The sequence below is a fragment of the Mastigoproctus giganteus genome, chromosome 2 (assembly GCF_048544385.1).
Source record: "Mastigoproctus giganteus isolate SK-2022 chromosome 2, ASM4854438v1, whole genome shotgun sequence".
NCBI lineage: Eukaryota > Metazoa > Arthropoda > Arachnida > Uropygi > Thelyphonidae > Mastigoproctus > Mastigoproctus giganteus.
This window is the reverse complement of record NC_143576.1, coordinates 247,795,846-247,811,794: the sequence shown is the minus strand read 5'-3', so window position 1 is coordinate 247,811,794 and position 15,949 is coordinate 247,795,846. Positions and strand designations below refer to the sequence as shown.

The 15,949-nt window shown below is 38.3% G+C and overlaps 1 protein-coding gene across 2 annotated transcripts in view; it reads left to right on the top strand.

Annotated features, from left to right (window-relative positions):
• Nucleotides 1-15,949, top strand: part of LOC150090354 (dnaJ homolog subfamily B member 6-like) — a 230,062-nt gene that overhangs the window by 34,921 nt on the left and 179,192 nt on the right. The gene's annotated exons all lie outside the window — the stretch shown is intronic.

Here is a 15,949-nt window from a genome sequence, read left to right as displayed (position 1 = left end):
ATACTCATTCAGTTTGTTTGCTAACTGGGCAGGATCATCAACAGTCGATCCATCGATATCAAGTGGACCAATGAGATTCATCCCCTAAGATGGTTCATAGTAGCCTATCTATGATTTTTATGACTTTGCCAGTAGAGAGAAGGATTTCATTATCTCTCCGTACAAGACGATGATTAGACTGCATTTGGAATATTGTATTCAGGTCAAGAGAGTGTTCAGAGAAGAGTGTGACCAGATTAGTGATGAGTGCAAACTAATGCACATAATTATGTAGAACTGCTTGGAAGTTGTGGACTGCAAAGTTTGAAAACTAGACATCCAAGGAGAGATCTGATTGAGGTGTATAAAGCGTTGAAATAGTTTGAGTAAAATGAATGAGGAAATTCTGTTCTTCCTCGTAGATGAGACACGAAATAGGGAATACAAATATAATACCTTACGGAATAACAGAAGGTTCGATCTGATGACGTTCACATGTGGACAGCAGGTTGTTGAACACGAAATAAGTTACGTGCCAGGTGGCAGAGGCAGTGTGTCTAGCTAAATTCGAAGTGTAATCGGTGTTTACCCTTTGGGAATAGTATGAATATTGTATTTTATTTTATGATTATTATTATTTTTTTTTTTTTTTTTTTTTGGTGATACTGAAAAAGTCCGCTTCCTTACATTGTTTCGTTTTACTACTAATTCTTCTCGTTTCCTTGACTTTCTGCTACACAGAAAGGAAGCGATTTTGAACTCTGTTACAGAAAATAATAAGTTAGCGAAAACTGTTGCGGTTCGTCCCTCTTTTTTAATCACCTGATATCCATCCATCAGTTTGGAAACAATATTTAAAACTTCATGAACGTCGTTATTGAAATTTTATTTATTTATTCAGTTAACCCTTGTACAGTCGGTGTTGCATTTCCATGTTCGGATTGTATACACTCCTGCCTAAAAGTTTGGAATCATGTTTTATTTTTCTTATTTTTCAAACTTTTTATTAAAAAGGACCAACTTGTTCACCAATTTCTATTATGTGTAAAAATCAAAAAATTTAAATAATATTTAAGAAATTTCTAGAATATTCCAGAATATTCCAGAAAGGTGTAATGTCTAAAGAAATGGCTTCTTCTACAATGTTCTACCACATTGTAGAAGATTCCTAAATGTTGTAGATGATTTTAGGACAGGGGTCGACAACCTTTTTTTTTTTTTTTTTTTGAGTGAAGAGCCATTTTTGATTTAATTTTTAAAAAAAGATAATCCGAAGAGCCACACCTCAGCTCGAGGAAGGGGAAGGGTGGTAACTTTTTTTAGCAATGGAATAGAGTGGGAAAGTGTTTTATTAAAAATATATATATTTTTTGAAATATTATTTATTAATACTGAAAAAACGTAACAAACATCCAATTAGGTACGAATTAATGTGGCGTTTGCTGCTGAACTTCTTGAGCGAGTATACCGTAATTTTCATCTTTAAACTTACTGAGAGACTCGCATTGTTCAAACTGTTTCTTGATTTATTTTTAATATAGTTCATGGTCGAAAATATTTGCCCGCAGAAATACGTCGAACCAAACACTGAGAAAAGTCCAAACGCAAATATTTTCAAATTTATATACGTGTCCGGTAAGCTTCTCCACGCATCGAACACAATTTGGTCTTTCTTTTTCAACTCATCTATCGCCGTCCATTTGTGTAGAATTGCAAGGGCAGCCTTTTGCCTTTACAAATCGTCAATTTCAGTTTTAAGGCATTTTAGTCTTGCACTCTACATGTCCTCGATTTTTAAGTCCTCTTAACTATATTTCAAATTGTGGGCTAAAAGTTAATGCGGACTTCAAGTTAAAGAGCCGCAGGTTGCCGACCCCTGTTCTAGGATATTCTAGAAAGTGGGAGTATTGCTTCCATATTATAGAAAATTATAGATGATTCTTTTGCAATAATGTAAATTAAGGAGTAAAATCGAACACCCGCAATTCAGAAAGAATGGTCTAAGTTTTGTTTCGTGATAAACGTGTCAAATGGAAGGAACAGAATGTGCATAAAAGTGCTATTGTAACTCTGTATAAAGAAAGTTATTCTAGTATTAGCATTAGTAGAGGCATACGATGCAAGAAAGCAAGCTTATTCAGCATCAGCCAAAAAAAAAAAAAAAAACCCTCCCATTTCGCCCTCCATTCGTTCCAAATGCCTGTCCAGCTCAGCCTTAGATTTATTTAGGCTATCAACTTCCACAACAGAAGATGGAAGTCTGTTCCACCAATCAACTACCCGCTGGCTAAAGGCAAAATCTATGAGAAGTATTGGCACAACAAACTAGCCATTTCATTTAAAGGAGTACAAACTACCATTCGACGATTCAAGGAGAGTTACAGTTTAAAGGACAAAACACGATCAGGGCGACCACACGTAACAACAAAATAAGACCATAACTCTAATTTCTAAACGCAGTCGACGACTTATCGCACCTGAAATCCGACTTTTCAGTTGCCCTCGTGCGTAGCACAGTTGGTAGGATCGCCGTCCTCCCCACGCCTGGTGGAAAAGACCTGAGTTGGAAGTCCCTCGATGACGTGAGGAATTTTTATGGGCCTTTTTCACAACGTGGCTGAATTAATCGGTCTCAGGCGAGTGTAGCGTTGTTTTTCATCTAGCAAACAGAAAATTGACATCAGAACATGCAATTTACAGACAATGAAAAAAAAAAAAAAAAACATGGCCTTAGTCACTGATGCGTCTAAACCCCAACTACAACAACTGAGCTCAGTTCAATAGGAAGAGAGGAACTCCCGTGTCTACATCCACTGTAAAACTTCGTCTTAAACAAATAGGGCTGTATGGTCGTGTAGGAGTCCGAAAACCTTTATTAAAACCAGAAAATCGAAAGAAACGGCTGGCTTAGGTTAGAAGCCATAAACGTTGGACTATTGAAGAGTGGAAAAACGTACTGTGGGTGGATGAATCCAAATTGAAATTTTTGGATCCAAGTGTAGAGTTTGTGAGATGATCAAAAAAAAAAAAAAAACTGTGCCACCGTGCTTGTTCCATCATGGTCTACTGTTGCTTTTGTTTTTCTGTAGTGAGTGACATCGTCATATTGGCGCATTATAGCCTTAGGTGCTAATGCGCCAATAAAAACCAAACAAACCAAACATCGTCATAATTGAAGGAATTTTTTGAAAAGAGTATAAAACATTCTTGAACATTAGCATTAGTAGTTTGATGCAAGAAAGCAAGCTTATGCAGCATCAGCCAAAAAAAAAAAAAAAATAATACTAATAATAATAATAAATAAATAAAAAATAACCACTTCCACTTCACCCCTCTGTTCGTTCGGAAGACCTTTCCAGCTGAGCCTTAAACTTATTTAGGCTATCAACTTCCACGACAAGGGATGGAAGTCTATTCCACCAACCAACCACCCGCTGGCTAAAGGCAAATTTCCTCACGTCTGTCCTACATCTGTCTTTTCTCAATTTGAATTTATGCCCTCTCAGGTGATTATTCTGAGCAAGAGGAAGAATCCCATCAGCATTGAGCATGCTCAAACCATTCAAGGCTTTATACACCTCATCAGATCACCTCGCTGGTGCCTAGTCCCCAGACACTGTAATTTGCAAAAGTTAAGCCTTTCTTCGTAAGAGCACCCCTTTGTTCCATTCACTAATCTTGTTGCCCTTCTCTGTACTCGTTCCAGCATCTCTACATCCTTCATGAAATGAGGCCTCCAGACCTGTGTGGCCTGGAGTACTGTATACAGGTCTGGATCCATTGCCTTATACAAGGGAATAATCACCTCCTTATCCCTGCTAGAAAAATTCCTATATATCATCGACAATACACCATGAGCTACTCTTGCAGCCCGTCTGCACTGCTCAGAGAACTTCATATCTGCCTGCACAACCACCCCCAGGTCCCTTTCATTCTCTACCACTGTCATGTAGTATCACACTGACAGTGCTCTGGGGTTGCTGTTTCCCATATGTAGTACTTTACATTTGTCAATGTTAAACTTCATTTGCCACCTCTCAGCCCATCTGCTCAACCTTTCCAGATCCTGTTGCAGTAGCATAGTGTCAGTAGTGTCCTTGACAACCCTGCCAACCTTCGTATCGTCTGCAAACTTGGACATTAAGCTTGATATACCATCATCAGTATCATTTATGAATACAGAAAACAATAATGGATCCAATACTGAACCCTGAGGGACTCCACTAATAACATTAGTCCACGATGAGCAGTGTCCATTGATTACCACTCTCTGTCTTCTCCCCCCCTCAACCACCCCTTTATCCATAGCAGCAATTTTCCTCCAATGCCACACTGTTCCAATTTGTGCAGCAGTGTTCCATGTGCAACAGTATCAAAAACCTTTCTAAGATCCAAGTATATAATATCAAAGTTATTCCCTGCATCCAGTTATTTTGTGACTGCATTATAGTATCCAATCAAATTGGTCAGGCAAGACTTCACCTTAACAAAACCATGCTGTGTCTAAGCTATAACTGAAGTCTTGTCTAGATGATCCTGCAGTGCTTCTTTAACCAGTGCCTCCATTAATTTTCCAGGAACAGAAGTTAAACTAACAGGTCTATAATTACTTGTGTCGCCCTTTGATCCTCCTTTGTGAATTGGGGTCACATTTGCACATCTCCAGTCCATGGGTACTTCCCCTGAGTCCAAGGAAGCTCTCATAATTATGGCTAAGGGTTTGCTTACTCCCTTTGCTGCCTCCTTTAATATAACTGGATAGATCCCATCCACCCCAGGTGCCTTTCTTGTATTTATCTTCAACAATTTCTCCTCCACTTTACTCTCAGTTATTACAAGATTCTCTAGCTTACTGCCAGAGTTGAATACACCTCTGGCACCGCCCTCGCTGAATAACTCATCATGTGTGAATGTCGATGCAAAATATTCATTCAGTTTGTTAGCTACCTGAGCAGGATCATCAACAGTTGACCCATCGATATCAAGTGGACCAATCTGATTCATCCCCTTCCTTCTAGAGTTTACATAAGTAAAGAACTCTTTGCTGTTTTTCTTTGCATCCCTTGCCAAAGATTTCTCGTAATCTGCCTTCGCCTGCCTAACCTCCTTTGTAACTTGGTTACAGATCAACTTGTATCTATCATAGGCTTCTGTGTCACGTGTTAATTTGTATGTGCCGACCGGGCTAGCCGGGTGGGTAAAGCGCCTGCCTGGCAACCCAAAGGTTGCGGGTTCGAATCCCGCCTCGGGCTTGGATCAAAGTACTGCAAAAAACCTTGGGAGGTGCACTATGGCCACAGAAGCCGATGCGCCAATAACTACAAAAAAAAAAAAAAAATTTGTATGTATCCCATGCATTTTTCTTCTCTGCCATATGTCTCATTAGTTCATCTGAGATCCACTTAGGCCTAAACCTTGAACAATATTTCTTAGTTGGTATGTAAAGCCTTGTAGCTTCCAAGATAAGTTCTTTGAATGCTTCCCATTTTGAATTTGCTGTTGGTAACATCATCAGTTGGTCCCACTGTATAGAATTTAAATACTGTCTCAGTCCATCGTAGTCGCCTTTACGAAATCAATAACCCTTCCCTTTACCCCTAATGGTAGTTACCTCTTTGAGTAAATCCCACTTCAGCACACTGTGATCACTGCCACCTAGTGGTTCATTTACCTGCAGATTCTTAATGCATGAAGAATCACTACTGATAATCAAATCAAGAGTATTACTCCCTCTAGTTGCCTCCCGAACATGCTGATGTAGAAAACAATCATCCAATAAATCTACAAAAGCCTTTCTAGTGTGTGAGTGATCAGCCCCCAAATTCCAGTCAATATCTGGGAAATTAAAATCCCCCAGTATAAGACTCTCTGATTTACTGGCCCACTCTATTTCCCCGTACAGTTCTTTATTATACTCATCAGAGTCATTAGGCCTATAGCACACTCCTACTCTCAATTTTGATCTCCCAATGCTTATGTCACACCAAACTGACTCGACACTGCACTGTCCAGCAATGTCGACTGGCTTCACTTCCTTGGATTTTATATATTTCTTAACTAATAGCATAACCCCTCCTCCCTTCCTATGCAGTATCCTCTGGACTTCGACTTTATGAAAGAAATTTTATATTTTAACAAGACAATGATTCGACTTTGCAGAGACTTTCTAGCAATTAAATAACGTGAGGTGGTATTGCAAATTATGGTGTGGACACCCCAATATCCCGACTTAAACCCAATAGAGTTTTTATGGGATAACCTGAACCGCCAAGTCTGAAGTCTTCGCATTTTCACAAAATTTATGGGAAACCTTGCAGATCGCTTCGAATAATATTAGTCAAGCCACTATGTTATAAAATTAATTCCAGAATGCCACATCTGTGTAAAACAGTGATAAAATCTCGTGGAGGATGCTTTAATGAAAAATCAGTATGCAGTAGTTGTTAATAATAATAATTTTACAAAAAATTATTATTAACAAACAAAAAATCTTAAAATACTTTGTAGTGTGTTTTATTTTTATATTACACCTTACATTGTTATAGCTAATTTCCAAAAAAAAATTAACGAAAACTGCTGTCATACGCTGTGGTTCCAAATTTTTAGGCTGGAGTGTATATATGTATGCATCTCGTGTTTGTGACGGTTCCTGTGGCCGTTGCTATATCTGGTGTGTGTGAGTAGTGTTGTGAAGTAATCACTTGGCATTGGTTACAGTTTTTCTAAGCACTGAGATAATAATTTGGTGATCCGCTCTGTTAATTTTTATATGCAGTGACACTTTTATTTTACGATCGCCGATTGTACAGTTTTTTTGTGATTTATTTTTATTGGGTCTGAAAATATTCCATATAAACAGTTAGGGTTTTTTTTTTTTTTTTCTTTGTTACTTTCGATATTCTGAATCTTGTTGGAAGCTAGAAGAATTATTAAAGTTTTTATTTATTTATTTATTTAATGCTAATGTAGTTAACCGATCTCAGGCAAAGAAAGAAGAGCTTCCTCCGCCTGAAATCGGCCCATGAAAAGTAGCGGTTGCATTACCTGACAGCTCGCCCAGTGCTCCTTTCAACTAAACAGCTATCAAAAATAATAAAATCTCTCTCTCACTCTCTCCCCCCGCCCGGCTTTCCGCTACATAATAGATGAGGATAGTGAATCATCATCACAAAGGTAGTTGAAATGATTGCCTTTAATTTACCAATGAAAATTATTGCTAGAGTTGTCTTCTTGCGCATATTGATGTTGGATTGTGCCTCGGGAAAATTACGAATTTATTATAAAGTGCCATCATTCCTCCGATTTGGATGAAATATGAAATCATTTCAAGTGTTAAGTGGTTCCATTTTTTACTTAAACGAGGCTTGTAATCAGAAACGGAACAGCTGTCTCGTAATTCTTGAGGTTTTTTGTTGTTGTTGTTGTAATGGTAGTATTTTTTCTTCTGTTTACTCCGACATTTTGGAAGCTCTAATCGTTTGCATAGTTGAGGGTGGGCTGTGGTCATTTGTGAAATTCATAGCGTGCCTCCTCACACCAATCCATAATTGGCAACCTGCCCACGACTTGAGAACGTACAGTGCCTAGTATGGATTTGTCATTCATAGTTCCCGTTACGTAATGTAGACATGGTGTCAAGGTTAAATCTCACTGACGAACAGGCGTGATCTCTTTATCGGACAGACTGATGAACACCATATGATTTTTCGTTTTCTTTTTGCTTGTTGTTGGCCTGGGACTAGGAAGTAGAAAATTAATAAGGCATTATATTTGGACGAAATGGTGATCATCCTCAAGAATCAATCTACCAGATTCATTCTATATCGAAAGAAATCGAAAGTATTTTGAAGGGCAAAAGTTGTTAATATTCAGTTCACCGAAGGTGAACTGAATATTAACAACTCCGTATCCTATTATTGAATTTTGATGTGTATGTTCGTTGTTGCATGTTGAGACACAATAACAGTTATTTTTATAGCACCTTTGCACATTAGCAACTCAAAAACTGGAGATAGACTTGAATCGCACATTTATTCAATTTAAGAACCGCTTTAGTTTAATTAAGTGGGTCGCAGATTGTACTGTGCCCCAAGATGGTTTTTGTCATTTCGCTAGTGTGCATCAGCTTCCTCTCTGATATGCGGTTAAACGGATTTAACCTCCGACTGGGTGGGCAATTGTCTGCAGACACTGTCCGACTGGCTAAAAGTGGCTTGAACATGGTTATATCCGAGCTGCTAATTTCCATAATTCTAGGAGGGAAGAGACATGACCCTGTGAGAAGTAATGAATTAAATTTTATTTTCGTAGGAACACTTCATTTATACTCATGTCACATTCGCAAATACATTGACTACGGGCTAATAGAATGGAAACAGTTATATTGGTCTCTCACACACACACACACACACTCATGCCATCCTTCCACATTTTGTGTAAAAAGCCTAGGACCGAATCCCTTTGAGATACAAAGAATTTTTACTCTGGTGTTCAAAGAAAGTGCATCACCCCTTAAAATTGTAATTGTTCCGAATAACTTAAGTATATGGCAATATTTCTTAAAGATTGCATCAGATAAGATTGACACGTGTAGGTGATGGACGTAATATTGCATCAGCTGTTACTTCCAGCTATATAAGCACGCTCTGCAAGAGTTGCTGCCATTCCTTGCTTGTGTCAGGATGGCGAGTTACATGCAGTTGACGCCACGAAGAAAGAGTGCTATTGTGGTTTTACTTGAGGAAGGATATTCTTCCTGTCATATTGCTTATAGTGTCTTGTAATTAGTCGACAGTGGATCGATTTCTTTCCAAACTTAAGAATACTGGTTCTGCTGATGGGAAGAAAGCAATCGAACGCAAATGAGTCTCAACGCCAAAACAGGACCGCGTTTTGAAGCGCTTATGCCTTAAAAATAGTAAAATTGAAAAGAGAATGGGAAGAACATACAGGAGTGGTAGCAAGTGCAGTAACAGTCAGAAGAACAACCTTTTTAAAAATGGACTTGTAGCCCGTGGTCCTAAGAAGAAGCATGTCAAATGGTCCCTCGAGCAGCGGAAGTCATTTATTTTCTCTGATGAGAAGAAATTCAACCTGCATGGCTCTGATGGGAGACAAACGATTCACCGTAGACGTGGTGAAGAATACCATCAAGACTGTATGGTGTCTACAATGAAATTCCCTACCAGTACCAGCCAAATGATATGGGGGTGCATTTCGTATCACGAAGTAGGTCACCTGCAGTTTATAAAAGGTTCCGTGAATGCCATGGATACTTGGCTATATTGGAAGGCAAATTGCTGCCAACCATTAGAAACCATTTCAACCTGCCAAGTAACTGCATCTTTCAGGACGACGCTGCTCCTTGTCATCGGGCGAAAAGTGTAAGTAGGCACTTCTGTAGTTACTTTAGCTTCATTTCTGCATTAGAGGTTCGACAGTAATGTGTTAACATTTGTTACAGGTGAAAAAATGGTTGGAAGAACGGTCCATTACAACTCTTAGCCGGCCAGGAAACAGCCCAGACCTGAATCCTATAGAGAACTGTTGGCATCGTGTGGAACCTGCAGTTGCCAGAAAGAAACCAAAGACCCTTCGTGAACTTCAGGAAGCCATAATTCGTGTTTGGAACCACGAACTATCAGTTGATTATCTTCAGAAATTGATCTTGTCAATGCCTCGACGGTGTGCTGCTGTCATCAGGGCCAGAGGCGGTTCACCTGGTGAACTTTTCATTTTGTTTTCCATTTAAAATGATAAACTGAAGCAAATTGAGGACTTCTGATAACATTTCAGCCATAATTGTCATGTTTACCAAGACTGTTGTATAAAGGTTTCAAATGCTCATTTTGGAATATTTTGACAGCACTTGTCAAATATTACTTAGCTTTGCCTTAACTATTAATAAATATCTTTTGTTTATATTTCTTTTTTGTGATGCTAGTCATTAATGTAACATACCATCCCGAAAACGCGTTAGAAATGTGAAATTCCTAGATTATGCACTTTCTTTGAACACCAGTGTATATACTTTTTACACACCGTCGCCTAGTTAGTTGGCCTCGGGCATGATGGCGATTTTCCCTCATGAGTTAAGTTAAACATAGATATCCATATCAACCCTTCCTTGTACTTGTACCGCAAATTCCAAAATACCTTTGTCATTAGATCCTACTCATTAAGAATTTTTTTTTTAATTTTTCATCCTTATAAAAATACTCGCACTGCCTCAACAATGGCTATCTTTATAGATAAATCTGTGGGCAGAGTAAACCTCTCTTCTACCATCACTTTAATAGCTTACAGGCCTGACGAAGCCGAGTGGTCAAGAGCGCGAGTGCAGTAGCGCACGCTCTTTGAGTGGACCGGGGTTCAAGCCCGTCTCTACTAAATACATTTAACATTTGTATTGATTGATTTATTGTAAACTCCACTGACCTTGTAGTCATTCCGGAGTATAAGAATATATTTGAAATTTATTACAGATAGTCTTAAAGAAACCATGTTATGATAACTTCCTAAAGCCCTCAACTGTCTTCGAAGCCTTTGCCATGCACTTCGCTTCAGTTGTATCCACTTTTGAATCTGTAGTCTTCTCAACGTGGAAAGCTGCTTTACGTGAACACTTCGTTTTATTTTTCGCATGTACTGAAAATGGCGAAATTTGAACAAAGTACGAATATTAAATTTTATTATAAATTTGCAAAGTTAGCCGCCAGGGTGCATGAAATGCTCGTCACAGTTTACAGAGATGACACTATGTCCTAAGGGGAAAAAAAAAAAAAAACACCGTGGCTGAGTTAGTCGGTCTCAGGCGAGGGTGGCTTGGTTTTTTTTACCCTGAAACTCTGAATTCTCGTCCAGCAAATAGAAAATCGACTTCAGTATACACGAAATTTACAACAATATACACGGGAGCAATATGGTCTTAGTCGTCGATACTTCTAAAATCTTTCTACAACAACATAGAGAAAAGATTGATCGGTTAATAATTTGTTGCTTTTCCAGTGAAAGAAGTCAAACTTTCATAAATAGTAATGGTATTGTTCCTGTTCCCTGTTAGACGCGTTCGTATATATGGGGTAAAAATCGGGTGAGAAATTAAGTGATAATAGAGAGATAAAAATAATATGACAGTTGTACCTGAGCGCGCAAAGCAGCAGCAGCAAGGATACAAAAGTTTATATATATGATGTAAAAGTAATAAATCTATTGAAAAGTGCGGAGATGGAGGCGTAAATTACATAAAATGTCAAAACTAATAGGAGGAGGACAGCAGAAATTGGAGATATTGAAGGCGTGGGAAAGAGAGAAAGAATGTGAATATCCTATATGATTTAATGAACTAAATAAAATTATAGGCTGAATTGGATAGCCAATTAGGGAGAATGGAAATGTAAAGCAAAAATGATTAGATTAATATATGGAGTAAAAGCAAGCGTCAGATAAGGGTGAGATACTTTGGGTATAAATCCAGGAAAGGGGGGAGAAAAATTATAAAATTAAAATCTGATGTTAGTTAAAAATAAATATTGATACATAATCAGGTATTTCTTCAAGGAACTGCACCTGATCATGTACCAAAAACTGCGTTTCTATACTGTACTTGGCCCCACTTGTGGAAGAAAAGTAATTTAAAAAAAAAAAAAAAATTTCCACAAGTATGGACAAGTATAGAAATTTGTCCATACTTGTCAGTGGCCAGCACTGACCATTGATCTCAACCCAGTCGAACACGTTTGGGATGAATTGGAATGCAGAATTAGAGCAAAGGCCACGAAGGTTTTGACTTTACTCTAATTCTCCTTCAGTGCATTGTTGAAGATTTTTTACTAATTTATAGGAGTACTGTCTTCAACTCCTTCAAGGAATGGACGGCAGTAATACTAGAAATTTATTTTATTTATTTATTATTTTTTTGTTTATTTATTATATAACCCACACATTTGATTGTGTGAAGCATTCTTATATTCGCCTCTGTGTGTGGTAGTTGCATTGCTACAACGATATCCCAGATAATTCTGAACTTCAGGAGATTCTCACTAGGAAAATGATATATTGGGATATTTGAATTAGAAAATATCTTACTACAGCAATATTTAACTGACATTCCTTTGTCAGTCCCGCCTTTTTGCTCTTTTATTTATCAGTCAGTACAACTCTTCTTAAGGAAAGTGGACTTTCAGAATAGAAAGTCAGAAATCGATATTATGCTGGCTAACTTTCTGCTTGACGTGCTACCGTTTTTCATTTTTAATCATAATGTATTTTTAGATTGTTATAGATTTTTTTGCTTATAAATACTTATGTGCAATATTAAAATAAACAGCGTCTTAATTAAGTAGGTTATGCAAAAAGAGAAAGTATAGCATAACTAGCTTTAGGAAATATTTAAGTTCCCATTTTAAAAAAAATAAATAAAATAAGCATATGTAAGTTTCCAAAATAATAAAGCACGGTCGAATACAATGGTATAGAAACACCTTATGAAGGCCGTGAAGTAGAACATTAGGACAATAAGGCATCGATTAGACAAGGATTTGAAAATTCAACTTGAGAAGGTTGTTGTAGGATTTCAGGAGCATCAACGACTAAGGCCGTATTATTCCGTGCGTGTTGTCTGTAAATTGCGTGTGAACACACGTGTGAGGTCGATTTTCTGGACGAAACACCCGAGTTTCCTTGAGAAAAAACTATGCTACCCTCACCTGAGAGCGACTAACTCAGCCACGTTGTGAAGAGGCGCATAAAAATCTCTCCCGTCATCGACGGGACTCGGGTCTTTTCCTCCCGATGCGGGGAGGACGGCGATCCTACCAACTGTGCTACCGACGAAGGCTACTTGAGAAGGACATTACTTGAAAATATTACTGAGTAAGAAAAATTTAATAAATGAAATTTAGTATTATTAATGGCCACATGGGACAAGGAAGCATATGGCTATGCTTCAATTGATTTAATTCGTTTATTGGTGTGAAAGGACGAATTTATACAATTAGATCCAAATTTTATTTTGAATCTACATTGGCTTGGATTTTGGGTTTCATAGAAGGTTATCACTTGATCATAGAATAAATCTAACTGTACCACATTGAGGAACACCAGCTACTGAGAAACTGTATCCTCAGTTGTGGGAATTGGTCTCGCTCTTAGCTGATTCGCTCAGCTAAAGCGACTGCATCTTAAACGATTATTCCAGCGTATTAGGAGACTGCTTTCAGGAGCGAGACCAACTCCCACTTTTTTACATCGGGATTAAATTAAAAGGAAATAAGATTATATTGTTGTATGGAAACACCCCAATAGGGCTGCATTGATCATAGTACTTGCACCGACACGTGTGTTACTACCATATCACACTGTGTCACTTAAGTTCAACTCAGGGCTCGGAATGGACACCGTTCCAGTTCGTCATACGCATTGGTAATGCAGCAACTGCATATTGGTCCACTCTCTTTGAGCCATGCACGCAAACAATTCCTCAATATCTAACTACCTTCTTTAAATGGTCTGGTATGAACACATAACAGTATTAGTAATGGCCGCATGGTGTAAGAAAGCCTATGGCTTATGCTGCGCCAGCCAAAAAAAAAAAAAAAAAAAAAACCCGAAACCCGAATAAAACAATGATATATAAAAAAAAAATAATAATAATAATTAATAAAAGAAAAGGAAATTAAACATATCATCCTATGCGCTTCCCTCACCCGAAGGTACTGTCCAGATGACCTTTGAATTTCCCCAAACTGTCAGCCTCTACCACCCATGTAGGCAACTTATTCCAGTAATTTATAACTCGCTGGTTAAAATAAAACTTCCTGCAGTCCAATCTAAACATTTCCCCCCGTAACTTGAATTTATGTCTCCCTAATTCTAGCATCATTTATAATCTTGAAAATTTCGTCCTCATTCATTTTACTGATGCCTCTCAGAGCCTTAATCACCTCAATCAAATCTCCTCTAAGGTGTCTAGTTTCCAAACTCTGCAGCCCACATATTCGAAGTCTTTCTTCATAAGGACGCCCTTTTGCCGATCTCACCAGGCAAGTTTCCCGTCTTTCTTTAGGTGCGGTCTCCATACTTGAACACAGTATTCGAAGTGTGGTCTAACAAAAGCCTTATATAATGGGATTATCACGTCCCTGTCTCTACTTGCAAAAATTCGATAGATCATCGATAGGACACCATGGGCCTTCCTTGCAACCTGTTTACAATGCTCAGAGAATTTCATGTCTGACCGAATCGTAACACCTAAGTCCCTTTCCTCCAGTACTGGGTTTAGTTGAACTCCACCAAGTAAATAAGTTATTTTGGGATTACTGTTTCCCAGGTGTAATTCCTTACACTTTGTTGGATAAAAGCATAGCTGCCATTTCTCTGACCATTCCTGAAGGTCTATCTAGGTCTCTCTGAAGAAGCTCACCTTGACAGTGATCCTTAAATACTCTATCAATTTTAACATCATCTCCAAATTTAGACACCACGCCCTCTATCCCTTCATCAATGTCGTTTATGAAAATTAAAAACAGCAGTGGTCCTAATACTGATCCTTGGGGAGCCCCTCTTCTTACATCAATCCAATCTGAAAAATAGCCATTTATCACAACCCTCTGCCTCCTGCCCTGAAGCCATCCTGCTATCCATCTTAGGATTTTCCCAGTGATTCCAACCTGTTCCAGCTTATAAAGCAACCGCTCATAAACAATGTCGAAATTATTCCCTAAATCCAGCTCGTGAGTGACCCTTTCAAAATAGGGAACCAGATTTGTTAAACATGATTTTCCCTTTAGAAAACAATGCTGAGTATCCTTGAGAATTTCAATTCGATCCAAATGACCCTGAATTCCACCCTTGATCATTGCCTCCATGATTTTCTCTACCACTGAAGTCAGACTGACAGGTCGATAATTTTCCACTTCACTCTTAGAGCTACCCTTATGTATGGGAGATACATTGGCACTTTTCCAATCCAAGGGAATCTCCCCAGAGTCTAGTGATGCTTGCATAATTAGCCTCAATGGTTCAATCCACTCACTTTCCGCCTCCCTTAAGATTATAGAGTATATTCCATCAACTCCAGGGGCCTACTGGCCTGTAGGCTCGAAAGTTTTTTCATTAAATAATCTTGCGAAATTTCAATATCATTAATTACATATTTTTAAACTTCGCTCCCAGAATTTCCCATTGCCACAAAAGGTTTTTCATTTGTAAATATCGATGCAAAATAACTGTTGAGTTCATCTGCAACCGCAGCTGGTGTATTTAATACTATCCCCTTTTCCTTACGTAAAGGTCCGATCTGGTTTGTCCTGCTCTTCTTGGCATTTATATATGTGAAGAATTCCTTATCCCCCTCTTTGCTCTGTTTGCTACTGATTTCTCATAAACTGCCTTTGCCTGTCGAGCCTTTTCTGTGGCTGTATTACAGATCATCTTGTAGCTGTTATAGGCTTCAATACTTTTTATTGCTCTGTAACCTTTCCATGCCACCTTTTTCTGCTCAAGTAATGTGGCAACTTCACTATTCATCCAACGTGGAACCCTCCTCGTGGAGTATTTTTTTAATGGTAAATACGCATTCAAGGCATCTGTGATTAATGTTTTAAAAGCATACCACAGTTCAATTGTATTCATTCTCTGTGCGATATGTACCCAGTTAATAGAGGCCATGTTAGTACCTTAAGGCATCGTAATTTCCTTTTCTGAAATTTTACTACTGCTACCTCTCTCATCATCATCCACCGTAGAACTCCTTGATCACTTCCTGCTATTGGTTTCTCTACTGTCAGCCCTGTTATGTCATCTGATTCATGGGTGATGATGAGGTCTAGGATATTCTTTTCTCTACTACTTTCCCTGACATGTTGATACAAATAACAGTCATCTAGTTGATTTAAAAATTTTGTTCCCCATGTCGAGTTTCCTTCCCATTTACTCCAATCAATTAGAGGCAAATTGAAATCACCCATAA